The 21,182-nt window shown below is 46.5% G+C and overlaps 1 pseudogene; it reads right to left on the bottom strand.

Moving 5' to 3' along the window:
- Positions 1-1,467: 1,467 nt before the first annotated feature.
- LOC144102648 (uncharacterized) overlaps positions 1,468-21,182 on the bottom strand; it is a 59,241-nt pseudogene continuing 39,526 nt past the window's right edge.

Here is a 21,182-nt window from a genome sequence, read left to right as displayed (position 1 = left end):
GGAGATCACACTCCATATCAATACAATCCATAGAGGATGCGTCCATAACGCTATTCGAAGGAGAGGGCTGAGAGGTCTTTTGTTGCTCACATTGTTTTTGGCCCTGTGGAGCGGAATCGATTACTACAGAAGGAGGGGTAGCTTCCGAAGCCAAAGAAGACAAGAGCGGAGTGGTGTACGCCTGCAGAAGATTGGTCATCTGAGCAGCTATGACCTGCGAAATGCACGTGGACACGGTTTCCATAATGCGATCCATTGCATTTGCCACAGCTTTCTCAACTGCCGCTGTAATAGCCTGGGACAAACTAGAATCCATTATGGGTGGGCATTTGGCGGCCACACTAGAGTAGGCTGAGGCTCTCTCCTTGACTGCGGCAAAAGCCTCTCTCCGCGTGCATCTGCGCTTGTCTATAAGCTCGAGCACCTGAACTTCTTGTGCTCGGGCAGGACAGTCAGGCGAATCAGCAGGATGAGCACCGCTACACAAACAACACTTCTCTTGCTGTTCAGGACATTCCTCTCTGCAATGACGTTCCCCACAGGCACAGCAGCGTAAGGCCGATTTGCAGGCTTTGCCGCTGTGGCCAAATCGCCAGCAGTTTTGACATTGAAGGGGCCGAGAGTTAAAGGCATCTACTCGAAAAACCAATGGCCACACCTTAATCTCTGAAGGGCAAAATAATCCTGCAAATGTGGCAATGACGGACTCCGTAGGAATTTTTACTCCGTCAACCAGCCTGCTGCATCGATGGACAGCAATCACTCCCGCAGGCGAGAGGTTCTCAAGCGTTTCCGCAGGGCTCAATCGAGAGTCGACCCCTCGGACCAAGCCCTTGGAACATGCGAGATGAGGCGGAATGAATGCGCTCACCGGGTGGCTGGCGAAGGTCGTGCACTTTAGATCTTCAATACAGTCTTTATCCGACGACCGGCACAAAACACCACCCCTGCCAAACTGCCGGACATCGGTAATGTGCATAAAGTGCTTCGATGTGGACTGAAGGGCCGCCTGCACTGCCTCCGGGTTGTTCAGTCGGATAGCGCCTCCATCGGAAGGCACTAATGCGACTGGAATGCTTGAAACACCGCTGCGGAAAAAGAGATCAAGTGGGAGCTGGTCTTTAGGAAGAGATGCCGACCAAGGGGAAAACCCCTGGCCAGGAGAAGTCGACATTAAGCTCTCGTCCCGCACCCAATCACCCCAGAACAGGAGCAAACAGGCACAGACAAAAAAGAAGGAGAAATTTAGCAAGCTAACGCAACACCGCCAGGTACTTAGCCACTGCCCCGCAGCCTGGGTAGCTGAGCCACGTCCTTGCGTCCACTACGGCACCTCTCTCTTCTTTTCTTCTTTCACTCCCTCCTTTATCCCTTTCATTACGACGCGGTTCAAGTGTCCAACGATATATGAGACAGATACTTCGTCCTTTTCTTTCCCCCAATATCAATTATTATTATTATTAAATTTTACTCGTCGAAGTTTTCGGCCTTCTGGAACTTCCAGATGGATGTCGCAGTTAGTGCCTCTTGGTCGATCTCGGTCCGGGTTGCTGACAGGCACTGCAGCAGGCCGTTGTTGTCCGAGTCCGCAATGGCCACGGCATTTGGGAAGTTCACAACTACCTGCAGGGCAGATGTAGGTTAACCATGTAGGTTAAGTGTGAGTATTACCCCCCCGAATGCTTTTTTAGTGCGCTAGCACTCATAGCGGCCATACCCCGCACTTGGGCGTTGTGTGTTTGTCTGTTGGTCTGAAGCCGGTTTTGCGGCAGGCTGCTCACCTGCGCAGCGGGTGGTGGGCAACCTGCCCAGCGTGTCAGGCGGCAGCCCATTTAATTGGGAGAGGTGGCTCGGGAAGAGCAACCTAGGTCGCAACTCAAACTCAACTAACCCAAGTACCCCCGATGACAACAGCTACCACAGCACCTGCCTTGTGCCACTGCGCCACTGCTCACCTGCACACTAAACACGAATGACACGAGATGGGAGGTTTATCCGTGTTCGTACGCTTTAAAACACCGCATCGCCAGACGAGAACACCGGTTAAACGGTGCACATGATATCATATACACCGAAGCAACACCAGCTAGAACTGACGGTGTGCTAACGAGGTCCGCAATAGTTCATCAGCCGTCTCTAACGGAGTGGATGTCGCCATTCGGAACCTTCCGAACGGTGTAGAAAAAGAAACCGGACGGCAACTGAGACGGAGCGAGGTCGAATTCCTTCTCCTGTTCAAAAGAACGCGCCAGTGGAACTGTGTACTTTTATCTGTTTCGCTTAGTTCCGGAACGAAGCAGCAAGTTTTGGTTTCGGTCGAGATGCAATCGACAGCAGGCGGCGCAAAGGATCAGAAGACGGCGAGAGAGTCGTGACTCGTGAGTGCGGACGCTGTGACCGAAGCGGCGTAGGCGCTAGACCTAGCAGCGCCAGCGGGGCCGTCTCGGATTGCGTCGCAGAATTGAGCGCGGCGGGTTGTCTGGAGCCTCTCTTGTAACGGATATCGTGAGCGGCGACTGGGCGTTTGCCGCTGCTGCTTTTCGATGCGCGACGGAGAAAGGAAAGATGGATGCTTAACCGAGTTCACCGAAGTGGATATCGTAAACGACGGCTGAGCTTGCCCCTCGCTCTGGTTTGCGAATGGCGGTATGGCGCCGTTGTGAGCGCATTGAGACAAGCGCTGGCTTTGTCGCGCCCTTGGCCAGGGGAGAGAAATTTATACCTCGATACTGCTGCCCGGAAGGATATTCTTGAATCCCTGCCGTCTCACATCCGTCTCGCCGTCATGGTAAGTGATTCTGCGTCTTAAATACCGTTGTACGATAAAGACGTGAGCAGGCTGTGTGGAGCGCTGAAGCACTGTGCTGCGGAATGGAGCAAAACATTAGCGCAGTTTTCTTAACGACACGCTGCCAGTGCATGGGTTGTTTTATATGACTATGCGCCAGCGCTTGAGCACCTGCATTTTCGGTCAATCCCACTGCCTGCGTTATAAGTTCGCCTTCGTTCCGCAAAGCACCGCACGAGCGCTCTGTAGTACAAGTCTGCTTGCGTCTGCACTGAAGTACACCTTGCAAGCGCCTGTATGTTTTCGGCATTGTTATCTTAGTGCCCTCCGAAGCATTTGTGTCATTTTAGTTTGGATATGTGCAGCATTTTTGGCCACTCTTAATTTCATGCATGTTCGCAGAACGAGGTATGCAGCATCGCTATTAACATAAAAAAAATCAGGTCGCTTTTTCTAAAACGCCATTGTTCCCCACAAAAAACATAATTTTGCTTATCGTGCGCGTCGCAGCAAATTTATGAATGTGTTCAAAGCTTCTGAAGCGCATACTTGTATTCTGCCGTCATAGATTCGCCCTCCACATTTAGAATTCCAATCTGATTATTTGTTGCTTTCAGTGAATGGCGCAATCTCTTTGTCACTGGAACACGAGTGAAAGCGAGAAAGCAACGGCTGTCAGTTCTTGCCTCATGTTCTGCGGTTCGTTGCGGCATAGCTTCGATGGGTGCAGTATAAACGTGCTGTCATTATTTGTGAAAATATAACAGCTGCTTTAATTTGAAAGCATCACATACTTCATTGCCTTGCTCACCTATCATTATTGGAGTCAGTAATTCGAACGACATACATTTTATTCATAATGATTTGTTTGGTATCAAACCTGACTGGACATTGTTCTATACAGGTTCTAATCTATAAAGAACTCCAAGGATGCATCAGTTTAATCTACAAGCATTACCAAACAGTTCAGAGTTAAGTCGAAAAGAAAGATGCCCCCTGCAACACTTGTAGGTATTTTTGTGCAAATTATTGGTGGACATATGCAGGAACTGAAATTTTTGTACGAAAATAGAAGCTCAGTATTTATCTGAGCATCTGATGACTACCTTTTAGGCGCAGAATTTGCTCAAATTTAGTCATTGATGTCACGAGCCTTAGCGAAGCTTGGGTTTTATGATTATTTATTTTAGAATGGGGCTGGCACAAAGCCCTCGTGTTTCGTTATCTTGCAAAGAGGTGGGATGCAAACAGTGACAGTAAGGAGCTGCTGACCCCAAAGGGATTTTCGTTAAAATTCAGGCATAGTTACTTGGCAATTAAAAAAAAGACAATAGTAGGAATAAGAAGCCAGTGTAACTGCTGCAAATATGCTCAGTTCTGAAAATATACTAATTTCATGACTAAACCAGATACAGCGTACTGACACGCTGCTATTTTGGGATTTTCATTGCTACTGTTTCATTTTCACGCGTGTTCACTACCACTTTTTTCAACTAACCAATAATTCAATGTTGAGACCGTTGTGGTTTTTTTAGACTTGCACGAAATTATGGAGAGGCGATCATCGTTATTTGCTTTTGCGACTGTGGTTTTTTTTTTCATTTTATTGACAAATGGTAATGAGGTCTGGATACGGTGCAGCTATTTTTGGTTTTAAGTTGGAAAAGAGTGTTTTGTGTTGTAGTCTTCGATGGCATCCAATCATTGTGAAGTGCTACTTCACAAGCTGTGTATAATGGCGATATACACTTTGAACAACACCGTACCAGTTTTGTATTTTTAGGTCTTCATTATACACACGCAAATATGATTCATGGGCAGTACTGATTGTTGCATCCCGGGCTGTTATAGGTGCTCAAAATGTGATTTCGTAGAGAACATTTGCTTCTTCGATGCTCAGCAAAAATTTCTGTAGTCGCCGTATGTATCAGATGTCACGAATAAAGCAAGAGTGGCAGATTTCGTGTGCAGCTGTACTCTTCGAATATGCACTTTGTATCACGCTCCCTTATGAGGAGTGGCTCACCATTGCTTTTTTAGCATCTAGTTCGATTACAGTTAGGCTGTTGCTGCACTGGTTGCAATTAAATGAGATTGAGCAGCTCAGTTGTTTTATAGCTAGAATATGGTTTCAGATCTTTGGCAGGGAGGCCATTGCAGCATTTTGTTTAACTTTTGCATAGTCTTGGTGGCCCACTAAATGTGATCATGGCTCTAATGGACAAATCATATGTACAGTTGCACCTCTGTAATATGGACACTTTGGTTTCCGAGCAAAATTATCGCAAAGTGATTCATCCATACTAACGAATCATGAATGAAAAAGTTTTGATACAAAACTTGTCACCAAGGTCTCCTGCACATACTGGCGGGCAATGAAGTTGAAGCTAGACAGTGTTGATAGCTCCAAGTACATTAGCCTGGTTGCCATTATCTTGAAAAATCGGTCAGTAACATGTTTGAACCTCGCATTTCTTTGACTTTATTCTTGAAAAAATTGGGTTGAGCATGGTTTTTTTATCTAAAATTTCTCACTTTGAGGAGGGGAGACCACCCCCTCATGCATTCATCCCTAGGATAGTGTAGTCATAATGTGCATTATACTGAAATGCGACAGTATTTTTTGCACTTCTACAAGTGTTAGAAACGTCAGTGATATTTCGTTTCTAATTTTGCAGGACCAAGCACATACAGCATGCCTCCTCACCTATCAAGGCGCAGTTTTCCTGTTCATTGGCCATCACCCTGTAGTGAAAACCTCATTGCTTCTGTGGGGATTCTGCTGTTTGCAGCCTTCTGGGTGTTCCATTTGGAAAATCTAAAGAAGGAATTCTGTCTGCAGACCTTTCTTGAGAGTGCTTTTAGATATTTGGCTTAAAATAAACCACGCTTCGGTTGTTTTGAGCTCATCAGCTTTTAAAAACCACTTCGTCTTTCCTGCACATCTGCCTCTTCTATCTGCCTGTACATGTTCTACCTGTCTAGTTTTTTAGTACTATTTGGAATACTGGTAGTGGAACACAAACTGGGCTGCTATAACTTATCAATGTTAACATGGTACAGTTGGCCAGAGCGAAGAAACAGGAAAACAATATCAGCATTAATCTGTGAGAAAACTGATGTATAGCCTTTGTCAAAAAGTACAGAGCCAAAGGGTTTGGCTTCTAAGCCGTCTTATAAGGCCTCTGAGCATCCATGGATGTCCAACATTCATGGTGTTCACGGCAAGATTTTCTATACCTTCAAGAGGTATGGAATGCTAGCTATGCACAACAAGGCTCAGAAACGAATTCCTTGGGCTATAAACTTCGACAAATGCTGTACTCGCATTTTGTGACAGCATGGAAAGACATGACAAACAGGAACAGCAACATTTCGTTGACCCTAAGAATCATCACCCCACTGGTTTCTTGTCCCTGCATGGGCTAGTCATGGTTTTTATCTTTTTGCATCTAGCTCGAACAGCTTCCTGGGAGAACTGTCAGAATTTTGTAATTTTTTGTTTTTAATAGACTTCCCGTTCTGTCACATGACACATTTTCTAGCATTTATACATATCCTTTAATTATAAAAAAATAATGGTGATAATATATTTGGTGAACAATAAAGTTTTCAAGCAAATATGTGCTTAGACACAATTGTTCAGAAATTCAATTACTTATTTAATCACAAAGTTACTAGTCCTTAGTCTGATCAGTTGCCATGGGAACTTTTCTGAAGTTTTTCTTCACTTCGTCCTAAAGTGAAGGTGATGAATGCCTTTCTCGCAATCAAAGAGAATGCCTGTGTCCTGAGCGCTTTGACCTTAGCCCATGTGTTTTTGCTTTGCTTGTAGTGCGCACAGTCACGTAATACCAGGTTGACTAATTCCTTGTGTTTCAGCATTAGTCATTACATGTTAGCTAGATTGAAAAGCATGTGTCCATGTGTTTCTGTATTCTAATTTTTTCCAAATTAGTTATGAGTGCTGCATTTTATTTCCGACAGGGTCCTTCAAATTGGTGGCTAACATATCTTTCGGGGCACATAAACTTTCTCTAGAGCATAGGCCTCCATATATTGAGTGTAAAATTTTGTTTTGTGTTCTTTTTGTGTGATTGTGTTAAATTGAATGCATTGTATACGTTTTCTAAGGTTATGTTCATCCTATGTGTTTTTCAAGAACAAACGAACATTAGAGGTTGGATACATGTGATATTTTACTGTAGATTTAGTTGGATGCTTTAGGATGTCTGTTTAGTATTTCTGTTTCTGTAGTTTGTAATCTCCATCTTGAATTTAGCAACTTGGAATTAGCCACTGGGAATTGTCTGATGCTTAACATTTTTTTAGCTAATCTTATCTGACAACACCAGTTAGCCTGAAGTGTAGCAAAGTTTTCAAGGCAACTCTGCATTGTTTTTCAAGATTTGCTATTGTATCGTTTTGATTACTTTTAGGTGCTGATTTCAAGTTAGTCCCTATCTCTAATACCTGTCCAAAAATTGTGGTTTCAAATGTTGTTTATTGTCCTCCACTTAAAAAAATAAAATTGTAATCTACAGGTCTTTGTGACCTTTACTTTACTTTATGCAGGCTCTTCATTTTCTTTTCAATTGAATAAGCTTGACATGTTAAGCAGCCTTTTAATGCTGCTGGTGTTAATAGTTCATATATGTGTGTAGATTAGTAACTGACATTTGTGATAATCCAGTGCTGTTTGTAGCGGTGGTCTGTGTAATTCAGTATTTTCGAACATCCAATGGAATCAATGTAAGTCGCATGCACAAGTTAAATTGCGAACAGTGTTTTGAGGACGTGCTAGTAACAACGTTCTGTAATGTGCTTAAAACTGCAGTCTCGAAAAAAAATGTAACAAACTTACACAGCTACCTTGCACTATGAAGGTAAAATCCAAGAACTATATTTTTGTTCGAAAATAAAACCACGGAGCACAAGCTATATGAAATGTTTTTGTGTAATCCTTACTGCGAATCCTGCTTTTATCGACTTTGAGGACTGGATGAAAATATTGCCCGAAAAATATTTTCAATGCGCGAGTGGAGCATGGAATTGAAAATTTTCTTTAAAAAGGTCCATTATGGACTGCAAAAATAAGTAACAGTAATGAACGGATTTTAAGCATACAATGTAGAAATACATTTTTTTTAAAAACTTCTAAACGCAGAGAGATGGCAAACATAATTTGTCCAATGTGGTGCCCGCAAGTGGCTTGTGCACCACTCAGGTTCTTTAACTTCAGGGATTCGGTTTTTGGACCACAGTGAAGAGATGGTGTACTTTTACGAGAAGAAAAATGTTTTGCAGGAATTTGGCACGTAGGTCCGTTACCACGGTCTTGTTTTCAGTTTCATCGCCTGTCGTCTCCCCAATTCTGCTTTTCTTGCCCATTGCGAACCACCCTGTCAAGATACTTTCGGCTAGGGCCGGAGCCATGGTTTGTGTATTTTTTACAGAAGTGCCATATACTCAGCGGAGTCAGATTAAAGACGTTTCCTTGCCGCCACCGCTGGTCGGCCTGGTGATTACCGTTAATACCACAGTGTCCTGGCAGCCATTGAAAAATGATGTCATGACCTTTGGAAACGGTGCCGTGGTACAGTAGACGGATCTCAGCAACAAGTTGCTCCTGCGACCCGCGGCGTACCGCAGCTTGCAGGGCTTGAAGGGCTGCTTTAGAGTCTGTGAAAACCGTCCAGTCATGTGGATGTTCTTGACTGATGAACTCTACCTCAGCCCGTAAGGCTGCGAGTTCCGCACCAGTTGAAGATGTTGGATAGGTCGTCTTCACTTTCATGAAGATGGATCTGGCCGGCATCACCACCGACCCCGCAGAACTGGTCGAGTGAACTGATCCATCTGTGTAAATATGTATGCGGTGACTGTGGTAAGAATGCAGGTGATTCAATGTAGTTGTTTGAGAGCGGGCATTGATACACCAGCTTTCTTTGTAATACCAGGAATATAGAGGTGAACCCGATGTTCATGAAGACTCCATAAGGGCGAGCACGGTCTTGACGCAGGGGTGAACAGCGATGGAAGATAAGCGCGATGGGCTTCAATAATTTTGGCGAATGCAGTACGTGGCCTAATTATTGGGATTGTTGCGAGATTATGACAGGGAACCCGTGTGAGGTGCCGAATATGTGTTCTCATGGTGTCAACAGCAATGTATGTAATAACAGGATGCTCCCGGGCAACAAGAACAGTTGCTGCTGTTGATGCACATTTAGGCAGTCCAAGACAGATACGGAGAGCTTGCGCTTGCACACTTTGAAGAGTCTTGATATTTGTTTTTTTAATGGAACTGAAAATCGGAAGACTGTACCGCATGTAGCCCAGAAATAGGGAACGGTACAGTTGTAGCATCGAGCGCACTTATGCGCCCCAGGACTTTCCCCCGATGAAGGAGAGGACGTAGACAATCGAAATTAGTCTCTTTCTCATGTCGTAGATATGTGTACTTCACGAGAGGTTCCTGTCGATGACAACACCAAGGAATCTGTGGCTTCTCTCATAGGGAATGACTTAGCCATTGATGCGAATGGCGTAACGTGACATTATTTTGCGTGTGAACGCCACAAGTGAACACTTTTCGGTCGAAATGTTCAGGCCCTGCAAGCGAAGTTAAGATGTCAATATCGTTGCCGCTTTTTGAAGTCTTGCACGAACTTGAGGATGGTTCACCCCTGATGCCCAAATACAGATGTCGTCTGCATATACCGAGATCTGAGCAGATTGTGGCAATACGTCGACCAGGCCGATAAGAGCAAGGTTGAAGAGAACTGGGCTCAGCACTCCACTCTGAGGGACTTCGCGTGAATTTCGGTGTAAGGACGTTGGTCCGTCCGCAGTCAGGACAAAAAACGACCTCTCTGATAAATAGCTGCGTATCCAGCTGAACGTGCGGCCTCCGATCTCAGCAGCTTCCATTGCGTCCAAAATGGCCTGATGCGTTACGTTGTCGTACGCGCCCTTGATATCCAAAAAAAAATGCCACGGTCAATCTTTTCAAACTTTTGCTGTGGTGCACCGACGTTACAAGGTCAACCACGTTGTCGATAGAAGAGCGGCCCAGTCGGAACCCAGGCATGAAGGTTGGATAAATCTGATATCGCTCCAAGTACCATTCCACGCGTGCGAGCAGCATTCTTTCCATGACATTGCATAACTGCGCATAAGGTGCATATATTCGTAATGCGTGCCTCGAAGTTGTCGATTTCGTCGCGGTAGAGCTTCTGCGGTTCGCCCGGGGGTCCCAGCTTGGCCACGACAGTGGTGGTCATGCAAAGCCCGGCCGGCAAGAGTTCGAAGAGCCCATGCATCTTGATGCTGTTCAAAGGGGACAGATCCTATGCTAGGGCCATATCATGGGGTATCTATTATACTGGCTTGATTTCTTTCTTTGGTGGCAAGAGAGGTGATAGAGACTGAGGGTTGGGGTGGGGGAGGGCGTAGTAAGTGGCACATTTTCGAGTGAGGCCATAAAGCCATAGTGGCAGGCGCCCAAAAACCACGTCATTATTTTGCCGGACCGCGGAAGAACGCTTTCTTCTTTCCGTTCTTGTAAATATCACCAAAATACAGCTCGTTGATAACATTTTGGCCTCGCACCCGAAGATAACCGCAAAACAAGAGTGGTAATCATCTTTGACCGCCAAAAGCCTATCTAAAGCGTAGCAAGAACACCTTGAAGAAATCGCGCAGGAAATTTGGGCGAAATTCTCCTTACCTGCAGGGTTAACAGGGCCCACAAAAGTGCACGCCTGTCAGCTATTACCGCATTTCGAGCAAGAGCAGAGAGAAGAACATGAAGGTAATGTCCATTTGTCTTCCAACCGGTAGAGTGGCCGACTGCCCAGGTTTATTGCTCGGTTAGGTTCAAATGGGCTCTCAAGCCTTGAACTTGTCCGAACTCAAGTACATCTTCCAGGACCGACTCAGAAAAACACCGCTTTATTGCGGGCCAAAGAACACGGTTCAAGGCTACAGGGTGGCATGTGTCCGGGTGGTGGTAAAGTAAATGACGTCAACACGCCGAAATCAGCACACGGTGCGGCACAAAAAAGGCCCTGGCATAGCACGTATTCACGGCAGCTGCCTTCATGCCCTGGGATAGCCTCGGAGAAATCAATACAGTGCAGTAAAGTGCGCAAGCGTACGCACTGGGAATCAAGAGCTCCAAAGGAAAGCAGTCTACGAGGCGAAGTTTTCAGGGGAAGCAATGACATCACAGAGTTAATTTTATTGAGAAGTATGTCAAATATTCAAGAAGATCAGACATGTGGCTTTAAACTAAACAAACAGCCATCTCTGAAGTGGGGGAGAAACACTAGTAACGATAGATATGTCCCAAACACTCAGGAGGAGACAGCTCAGACTATTACGTGCTGCTCGTGAAAACACCCCTTGTTCTGACAGTGCCACCGGAACGTGGCCAACGCATTTTTTTCCTTTCACGCGTACAGCCGCCGTGAAAACTATGCAGCCCAAGGGGTTTGCTTCTAAGCAGTTCAGAGGGGTTTTCTCGCACACCTAGCAATCCATAACTGGGGAACATAGAAGACGTGAAGCCATACCTGTTTCAAGAGCTTATAGTCGCCGAGGATGCATAACGAGGCAATGAAGCAAGCCTCACAATCAAACCCCTTGGACCGTATGCTTTTGTGGGGGGTTGTACATAACAGCCAACCTGTAAGGCTGTTCGGGCAGCAAACTATTCCTCATTGTGGTGTCATCAAGAATGGGCAATACGACACAACTTGACGGTTTGCAGTATTTGTTTTTCATTTCATTTGGTGTATGGGTGCGTGTGTCTTTAATATAGGGAGAAAAAGTTCCTAAGGCTAGGTTTGCAATACACTCGAAAGAAAAGACACGTCGTGAAGAAACACTGTACTGTTCCTTACACTTCAGCCGGGGACCGGCCTTCGTCTGATGAAACTCAGCGTCGGGTAGTCTTTTAAATTTATATGATGACGTTGTCACTATTTGCACCAATTACGATGCGCATAAAAAAGCTAAAATGGGGCGAAATAGTTCAATCGCAAGAGCGCCAAAGTTATATGTCAAGGGTCATCTAAAGATAACACAAACACGTGTAGAACTTACAAGGTGCCGAATAATGCAGAGCCCACATGAGCGAAAACGATGCTGTGCAAAAAAAGAAGAAAAAAAAGCACATGATGCGAAGCTAAGTTCTGGATGATATGCATAGCCTTCGATATGTTCACATTGAAAATCAATTAATAAAACCACAAGGGCAATGGTTCAGAATGGCATGCAATCACAATACAGGTATCATGTCTGCTCACGTACAACGCATTTTATTAAAGGAATAAAAGTACCAGTCACGTCCCCGCTGTTGTCATGAGCTTGGTCAAGAAATTGGGGCGATTAAGACAGGCAGGTTTGCTTACGTACACCTTGGCTTACACCTGACGAGACGGCTTTAAAACTGGGAATTAAAAAGATTCTCTAACTTCTCGGTCGCAGCGCGATTGAAACCTAGATTCCAAGATGGTGGGTTTTAATTTATCAAATGAGTGACCTGAAACATTTCCTTGCTTAGATAAGGGCAGGATGGGTAGAGTTGCACTGTGAGCCTTATGGTTGTAAAAGCGCAATCTGTAAGACGTCGCAGTTTGACCTATATAATGCTGCTGACCGACGGAACAACATCGTAGATAAATCACGTTTTCACTACCGGAGGTGAAGTTACCTTTAGTTCTTACACTTTACATGGAAGCAGTGCTAACGCCTATCTGTGGCGTCGTCGTATGTAGGAAAATTTTACACCAAGATTTGTTGCATAGTGCACAGCCGAAAAACACTAGACGGGTGAGTTTGGAAGGGGCTGAAATATCTCGCAAGTTTTTGGCTCGCTGGAATACGTCTCGCCGATGTTCTTTAAAGATGCCCATATAATCGGTCACTCTGCATCATGATGTTATGATGTCTTCTTAGAATGTCCGTCACGTCGGGAGCAGAGGCCGGGTAGGTCAAGACTAAATTAGTTTGGTTTTTCAACACGGGTTCTTTTGTTTCGCACAGTAGTGACTCGCGATGACATGCGTCTGCGCGTTTCACGGCATCGTCGATTGCGCCTTGCCAGGTACTTCTATTTCTTAAGAACACTGCGGAGTTCTGCGCAATTCTTGTATAACGCCAATGGATCTGAGCATAGTCTTTTAAAGCGGACTTTAGGGAACGCAAGTTTCACAACGTTTTACATGGCTGCTGTCAAAGTGAAGGTACTGTTGGCAGCCCGTAGGTTTCCCATAAAGACAGGTTCTTAGTTTGTTATTGATAAGAGACACAGTCATATCAAGAAAATTAATAGTTGAAGCTTAATACATGTGCGAAAATGAAATTGAAAGATGTGAAGTATTAAATTCTGCAATAAATGTAAGCAGTTCCTTTTCGCCTAGTGCCATACTATAAAAAATTATCCGCGAACACTGCCTAGTGGTCGACTTAAGAGCGTTAGCTGCGGGAGCTCCAAGTGTTTACATCGGTGAGGACAGCAGACGTGCAGCAGACTGAAGCTAAACAACCGCGGATGTTTCCTTACATCCCGTCTGAATAGAGTGCCTGGATGCCCGCTCGGCTCCGCTTTTAGGGTGAGGACATCCTTTGTACTACCCCGCGCCGCCGTTTCCCGCTCGCAGCGGCATGTTGGGTCCCACGCGTCACTCGCGTGAAGCGCTTTGCGTCTGGCACGGTTTCAGTGCTGTCGCGTGGCGACTGTAATAATGCTACTGATCTGGAAATAGACAGTACATACTTGTTCCACTCGTGGCAGTAATGTTTTGGCACTTTTGAGTGCAATTTATGCACGATGCACTCGCTCCGACTACACGATAATCGAAAAGTTGTGACGAACTGCTGTGTTTCCCAGTCGACGGTGCACTTTAAACGGAGAGCGATTATTTAGTGTTCCTTTTTAGTGTTCCTTAATAGTGATAATATGGACTATATTAGGGTCACCGAATTCGATAGAAATATGCTGCTTTTGTTGTTTTGAACGAAAAGACTGTTCACGAGGCCCCAAGTTTCTCTTGTACAGAAGCAGCGCGGAGCATGCATGACCTCCCAAATATATTAATTTTGCGCAGTCAACATCCATTTTCCAACATTTTCTGAAGTGCCTTTGTCTTGTTGATGCACCTTATGTGATAAATTCCACGTAATAATGTAAAATTTCTCTCCCAAGTAATCTGTCGCCTCACTTCTCTGGAGTGAAAAGCTGACGACACGTCTGAAACCAAATGGTCATATTTTCTGAACTGCTTCCCTCAGTGGCTTGTGTCTCAAAAATAATTCAGATGGTTGCGTTTCCTTTTGAATGGTGCTGACTAAATGTAGACTGATGATTCGATGTGGCGACGTCTTCCTAATTCCTACGGACTAAGTCGCTTTATTCGTAAACAAACTTAACCAATTTATTTTCCTTTAAAAACATAAAGAAAAATCATAAAAAGCGACTGCTCCATAAAGCGACCTCACAAAACCAACCCCTGATAACACATTTTCAATCCCATTGTCCCTGTCAGGAAAAAATTAAGAAGAGAAGACGGGGCAACACCGGAAAAAATTGAAAATTGTTTTTTGAGGAACGGAAACGGCGCAGTAAATGGCTCACATGTCTCGGTGGACACTCGGCCCACACCGTAAGTTAAGGGGGGAAGGTGGGAGTCAAGAAGGAAGAGAGAAAGAGGTGGCGCAGTGGAGGGTTCCGGAATAATTTCGACCGCCTGGGTGGTGGTGGCGAAATGATTTGTTTATTTATATATGCAGAGAGGTGCTCGGGGAGAGGCCCCTGGTGGGTCTCGGCCCTTACAAAACAAAGCGCAGTCTCTCATTCCGGGACCCGTTGGTCCTGACCGCTGCGCAGGTCCACTGAACCAGTTCATTTTCGCTCTCAGCGCAACACGAACGGGGCACTAGACGAAGGACTAGCACAAGCAGGCGCTGACTATCAACTGGCAGGTTACGTGTGAACGGGTACCCAGATCAACTCATTTCCAGGGCAGCGGAGAAACTTCTTAGGCAGCTCAAGAATGGGGCTCAGCCGAAAGAAGCCAAAAAGAAAAAGCCGGCTGTGGTCCCGTATGCACACTGCTTGTCACATGGGCTGAAAAAAGTTGCGGGTAGATACGACGTTGATGGCGTCTTTTCTGCACCTAGAAAACTTAGCGCAATGTGCAAACAGGTGAATCAGAGGCACTACGGCAAGAGCAAGAGGGATGCTTGTCAAGTGCGTCATGTGTCGCCATCTATACCTTGCAAGGTAGGGGTGGTATACCAGGTCCCCTTCTCTTGCGGTGCCATGTACATTGGCCAGACTGGCAGGTGCGTTAACAAACGCTTGATGGAGCACGAAAACATCAGAAAAAAAGACCCCCTGTCTCACACAGGCTCCCACAGCAGGCAATGCCAATGCAGGCATGAAAAGGATCATGCAGAAAGGAGAGCTGAAGGACCCCCTTGCCCTGGCGTCTTTCCAGTGCAAAAAATGCCAATGTGTTCCCGATTACAAGAACACGCGCATCCTGTTCCGACATAACAATAAATTAACACGCGAAGGTATGGAAGCTTTTTATATTTACCACAACGGCGCAAAATGTATCAGCAGCCCTTCCATAACGTTATCGGAGAGGGAATTGAGCTATCTAACCTCCCACGTGCCTTCCAGATAACTTTTGTTGATTGATAAGTAGTTCACTGTTTGTATTTATACGCTTTTTGTTCTTCAATAAAAAACCAGTTGATAGTCAGCGCCTGTTTGTGCTAGTCCTTCGTCTTGTGTCCCGTTCATGTTGCGCTGAGAACGAAAATGAACACTTACCAACTCGCCCAAATTTCCGCCTTGCAGCCCACTGAACCAGAGCCTAGCTCTTGGGCCAATAGTTCCTGGCAGCCGAGCAGAGCTGCCGGATTTTGCCTGCATGCACAAACCATGTGAAAGGCGTCGGCCACCTCCGCACAGAATGAGCAGCGGCAGTGAAAAAAAGAATCAAAGTGCTTAAGAACCGGCCGGCTCAGCAGGGTGTTTATAAAGAGCTAATGAGAGTTCGTTCGAAAGCTTTACCCACTTCCTTCATAGGAACCTGGTAGCGCTGGTGTTCGGCACGATAGTGCTCAGTAGTATCTTTAAGAGAAAGAAAAGGGTGTGATCTGGTTTAAGGTCCCGGAAAGTGAGTGCGCGGGCTCCCTCATGGGCGGCTTCGCTACTTGACCTGCCTTCGTGGCCGGGGACCCATATGATTGAGCGATGAGTTGGATCGTAAACGCGAGTACTGTGGCGAAGAATTTGGTGAGCAAGTGAAGTGATCCAACCGAACTCAAAGTTACGAGAGGCTCCGCGAGAGTCCGTGACGAAGAATTTACATTTGGGATGCGAGGCTGTGAGGGCAATCGCTACCTCCACCGCATGAGTTGAGCTGGACACTCTCAACGAGAGGCAGTACACCCATTTTCCCTCATCTATGACTGCAGACGTGTAGCTTTCCCCCACTGGAGTGGTAGGAGCCTGCAATGTCGACGTAGAATGCGTGTTTCTTGGAGCCATAGTGGCGGTGCAAGGCATCCGCCCGCGCCTGGCACCGGCCAATATGGTCGTCCTAGTTCATCTTAGTCGGAAGGGGTCGAACCTAGAGGGGGCGTCTCCACATTTTGGGCACTCGAACACGTTCCATTGTTTGGTGGTCATGTTTGATATGTAGCCAATTCAAAAGGTGGCGATCGCACACGGTCTAGGCGAAACGCGTGTATTGGTTAACGAGATGCGCCTCGCGAAGTTCTTGATAGGTGTTCACCCCCCCCCCCCCCCCAACGCGAGTAGTCGCGCGTTGGAAGTGGAGGTCGGGAGGTCGAGGGCTCTCGTGAAAATTTTTCGGAATACAACCTCCAGCAATCTTCGTCATATTTCCGTAAGCGGAGGTAAGGAGTCGAGTACAGTATTCGACTAGTTACGAAGGCATGGGCGAGCCGCACCGCATCCTTACTTCGCAATCATCCTCGCTTATTGGAAACGCGGCGAACCATTCAGCTCACCTGGTCGCCGACTTTGCGGAGTGTGGCAAGGGTTTGTCTGTCTTGCGATGCTGATTAATGAAGAGACCAAGTATTCGGAGCTCCTGCGCTAAACGGATGGGGCCGCTGGCGAGAGAAAGCTGAACGGAGATTTCGCATTTCGCAGAATGTCAAATATGCACAAATACAGACTTGGACGAGGAGCACTGGAGGCCGCAGTACGTAGCATAGTGGTCAACTGTGCTTGCTGCTGCTTGGAGGCTTTCTACCATCTCTCCTATGTTTCCCGTAGTAGCCCAGACGGTGATGTCATCGGCGTATACAGTGCATGCTGAACACCGCCGACACCCGCCAGCAGCGCTGAGAGGTGCATCGTGGCAATATTAAAAAACTAATGATCTTTAACATTCACTGACATCGCACAGCATACGGGCGTCTATGCGTTTCGCCACCATCGAAACGCGGCCACCGCGGTCGGGTTCGAACCCCTTACTCCCTTCTGCGGAACCATCTGCTCCAGTTGCTGAGAGACGCTTGCTTGCTGTCTCACTCGATGGTCGTCGGGAAGGCAATAGATCTCTCGTGAAGGAATGCGTCTGGGCTAGTTGGAAAACCATGTTAGAGGTAAATGACGCTGGAAGACGCGGGCTAGTGAAGCTTTGATCCCTGCTGCTGCTGTCATCGAAAGAGCAAAATAAAGAAGTAATCTGTAGGACATGGTGTCCCAGAAACCCGCGTGACGAATTTTACTGACGCGGTTTCGTCACGGCAATGAAAGCAACCCTCTTTCCCTAGTTGTTATTTCTTTAAAAGCGATACGAAAAGGAAGGAAAGTACACCATTACCGGCAAAAAAGCCTATATTCGTTCGCGTCACGCAGCCACGGCTTCGTTGCTTACTGACGCACAGAAGATAGGTTTGGCGCCAGGACATTCGTAGTCAGCTGGCGCAGAGAAGTAGGGAGAGATGAGGGGTGATAATGACGTTCATGGCATTAAGATAGATCAAATATTATTCTGAATAGAACGCTGCGGCAAGAGCTTCGCATACTCGCTTACCCGCAAGAGTGCCTAAATAATACGGCTGCCTTACTGGGAAAAATCTTTGTGATCAGCCTGTGAAGAAACCACTCGGCAAATTTTTATGTGGCCTAGCAATTTTTAACATTCGCTTTTCAGCTTTCTTGGCCTACATAATAAGTGTAAGCGCTTATGGCCTGGTGGACAAAACTTGCGACTTCTGACAGCCTGGTGCAGAACGTGCGATAGGTAGCGAGGCGGCTGTAATCGGGACAAGAGAGGCCGCGACACGTAACGACAACGAGGTACCTCTAATCGGAAGAAGAAATGCGGCGGAGAACGCACAAAACTTGTGAACCCAAAGCGAAAACGGCCCACGCCTCTTTGCTTGCTTGAAGTGAGCTCGTAGTGTGTGCGTGATGCAGCAGTCAGAGTTCAAGTTATGAGAGACTGTTGTGTTCCCGGGTGTTCTGGACACATTATTAAAGTGCACAGGCTATTACGCCTTGCTCGTTACTGCGCGCGCCGAAAGAATTGCCAATCGCAGGTGAAACCAGACGACCTGACCAACAGTTAACCCCAAAGTATTAGAGGTAAGGCAGGGGAAGCGCTTGTTTTCCTTAATTTCTGCCGGAGATGGAGGAATAAAGCACAACTTATCTTCGCATCCTAATAAATATTTAAATTAGCAGCCATAAAACGCGCCTCTGGCACTGATTTAATGGCGTACGAGAAGCTGCCTTAATGCCAGCCTTTGGCCAATATGCAGCTGCAGCTCGAAATAAGTAATCCTTATTGTTGAAAAAGTATTAAATATATAGTATCAGGGTCAAGAGATTGCTGTGGTATACGCTGCGTAAGTTGTAAGAATGCTATTATGAGGAACACAGCGGGAAATGAACGCTACAGAAAGAACCAACACGCATGAGTGCACTGACTGTTCACAAGGCGCGGACTTCTCGGCAGATTAGCTGCGAAAGAGAGTATACTTTACAGCAGCTACCCCTGATTCTCTGTTCAAATAATCTCTGGTACCACTGTGAATCGGTAGAGAACCACATTTCCTGGATTCTTCGAAGCGGCGCGCCGCCGCATTGCGCTCAATGCAGCTGGACGGGAGAGTGGGTGCCAACATGCCCCCGCCGAGAGCGGTGTCTATACCCTGAAAGCGGCGCTGGCCATTGAGGCACCCTACCAACGGCGTGATGCGCACCCACCTCTGTACTTTGCTGTCTTCGAACAGTATATTAGGGCTGTCTTCAATTCCTTGCCTAGTATTCGCACCCCCGCCCCGGCTGGTTGCCGTGCGTCTTGAGTTGGTGCAGTAAATCCGCCTCCGAGAAGTACACTCTAAATATTTTCACGCAAATATAGTCCTGCCACGGACCGGTTTCAAGCGTGAAACGCGCTCCTCGGCGGCATGAACTTCGTTCTGAGCACCACGTGACTGAAAATAAGAGTTCTTTTCATCCCTACAAGCGTGACGCGCGTTCAGGAAACTCCCCACTCGCTTTCTTTTACGCGTGATGCAAGATTCCATACGTGAGGACCGGAAAACTCATGGTAAGAAAAAACCTGCGCGGCCGGTCTCCCTTCTCCACATCACGCATATATATATATCCCGATACTTATCCCCAACGCAGGCAGGCGACGCGGCCGTTGCTCGCATCTGATTTGCTGCTGTGGCTTTCTTTCTTTCTTTTTTTTTGTCATGTAGAGGCTTTGAAAGGTGCACTGTTGCTTCAGTGATTTTGGCGGCAAAACGTGGTTTCACCGCCAGAGCCGTTGGAGCCACCGGCCATAGCAGTCTCTTTTGTGCGTCGAGTCTGCGTGCGTTTCAAGCGTGTGCTGTGTGGCGTGCTCGCTGCTGATGATGAAGAGTGGCGGAAAAGCAACAATGTTATGAGTACGTTGACATCGATTGACCTGCTTGGTGTGTCGCGCAGTAGGTGCAAGAACACTGAGTACTACTGCCACAGTCCACGTGCAACCATGCCGCCGCTCTCCGCGAATTGTGGGCGCTCTTCGGCGTATTTCGAATATCTAGGTAAGCAAATTATGTTTAAAGTCTTCACTCAATATATGTTTTCGAAATATTTTTCGAGGAACGGCGTTTTCAGAGTAAAATGTACGGGATCTTCTTATTTACCTCCGAACTTCGCCTTAAGGTCAGGTCAACTTCTTAGCTGCCATTTGACTCGGGCCGTGTGGTCGACCGGGAGAGATGACAAGAAAAAAGCAGAGTTGCTCTCGCTGCCGTTGCTGTGCGTTGTCTCGCTCACCATCCGGTTTCGTCTGTCTCGGCGTCTTGCGCTCGTTAGCGTTTTTCTCTTTGGCGCCTGTTTCGCGGCCGCGTTGCGGTTCGCATCGGTGGCCATTTGGGAGAGTAGTAGTACCACCGGCTCACCTTGAACCTCCTGGCTGCTCGCGCGCAGGGATAGAAAGCACCTGCTCCCATTCTCTGCGGGGAGCATCGAAAATGAGATAAATAAGGCATCCCGCAATTCACAGTCGAAGCGAACTTTACGAGGCATTAAACTTCTCACATTACACAGAACTGGAGCGTTAAGGGCACACTAAAAACGTGCCTGTTTGTGCTGCAAATCGCGGCTGGAGTTCCCCTGTTTTATGACAGTGCGCGACGCATCGATCTGACACTATTTTATTGAAATCGCATGTGACTGTGGGCGGCACTACAACCGAACCTTATATTTTATGACACAATTCTGTTACCTTTACGAATTTCATTCTGTTGGGTGAAGTCGCAGTCCTGTGTAAATAATATTCGCATTGCTGGGAGGCAACGCAAATAGGTTTGCGGTCTGGTACGTAGAGCCAGTGCCGCTGCGGGCGTTGGTGTCAGCTGTCGCGGCGGTAAAGATGCAGCACAGTGGCTGTCGTGGTGTGTTCTCGTAATGAAAGCAAGCGAACGGGGAGAAAAGCTGTTCTTTTAGCAGCTCAAGAACAGCAGACGTGTTAAAGCCGTAAATTCGGACTTGCACATTTAACTGCAGATCCACAAAAATGCCGTGACAACAAAAAGCCTGTGCTTTGTTTGGTACCGACTGCTGTCACTAATAGCTTCTCTGAAATGCCATTCCTGAAATTCGCGACGAGATCTTTATTGATACAACGAAACGTAGCACAACGAACTCTAGGTTAACGAATTTTTCTGATTGAAGAATATTCTTCAAACCCAGTGCTGAGCGCATGTCCTTTCAAAGTAAATGCAGTTACTATGAATTTCAAAAAAGCAACGTTTAAGACAATCATTTAAACAATTTGAGACCATCTTTTTGTTTTTCTTGGGTGTCATGAACTCTCCTATGCTACGAAAT

This window comes from Amblyomma americanum, chromosome 8, assembly GCF_052857255.1.
Source record: "Amblyomma americanum isolate KBUSLIRL-KWMA chromosome 8, ASM5285725v1, whole genome shotgun sequence".
NCBI classification, from domain to species: Eukaryota; Metazoa; Arthropoda; class Arachnida; order Ixodida; family Ixodidae; genus Amblyomma; species Amblyomma americanum.
This window is presented reverse-complemented; position numbering and strand designations above follow the sequence as displayed.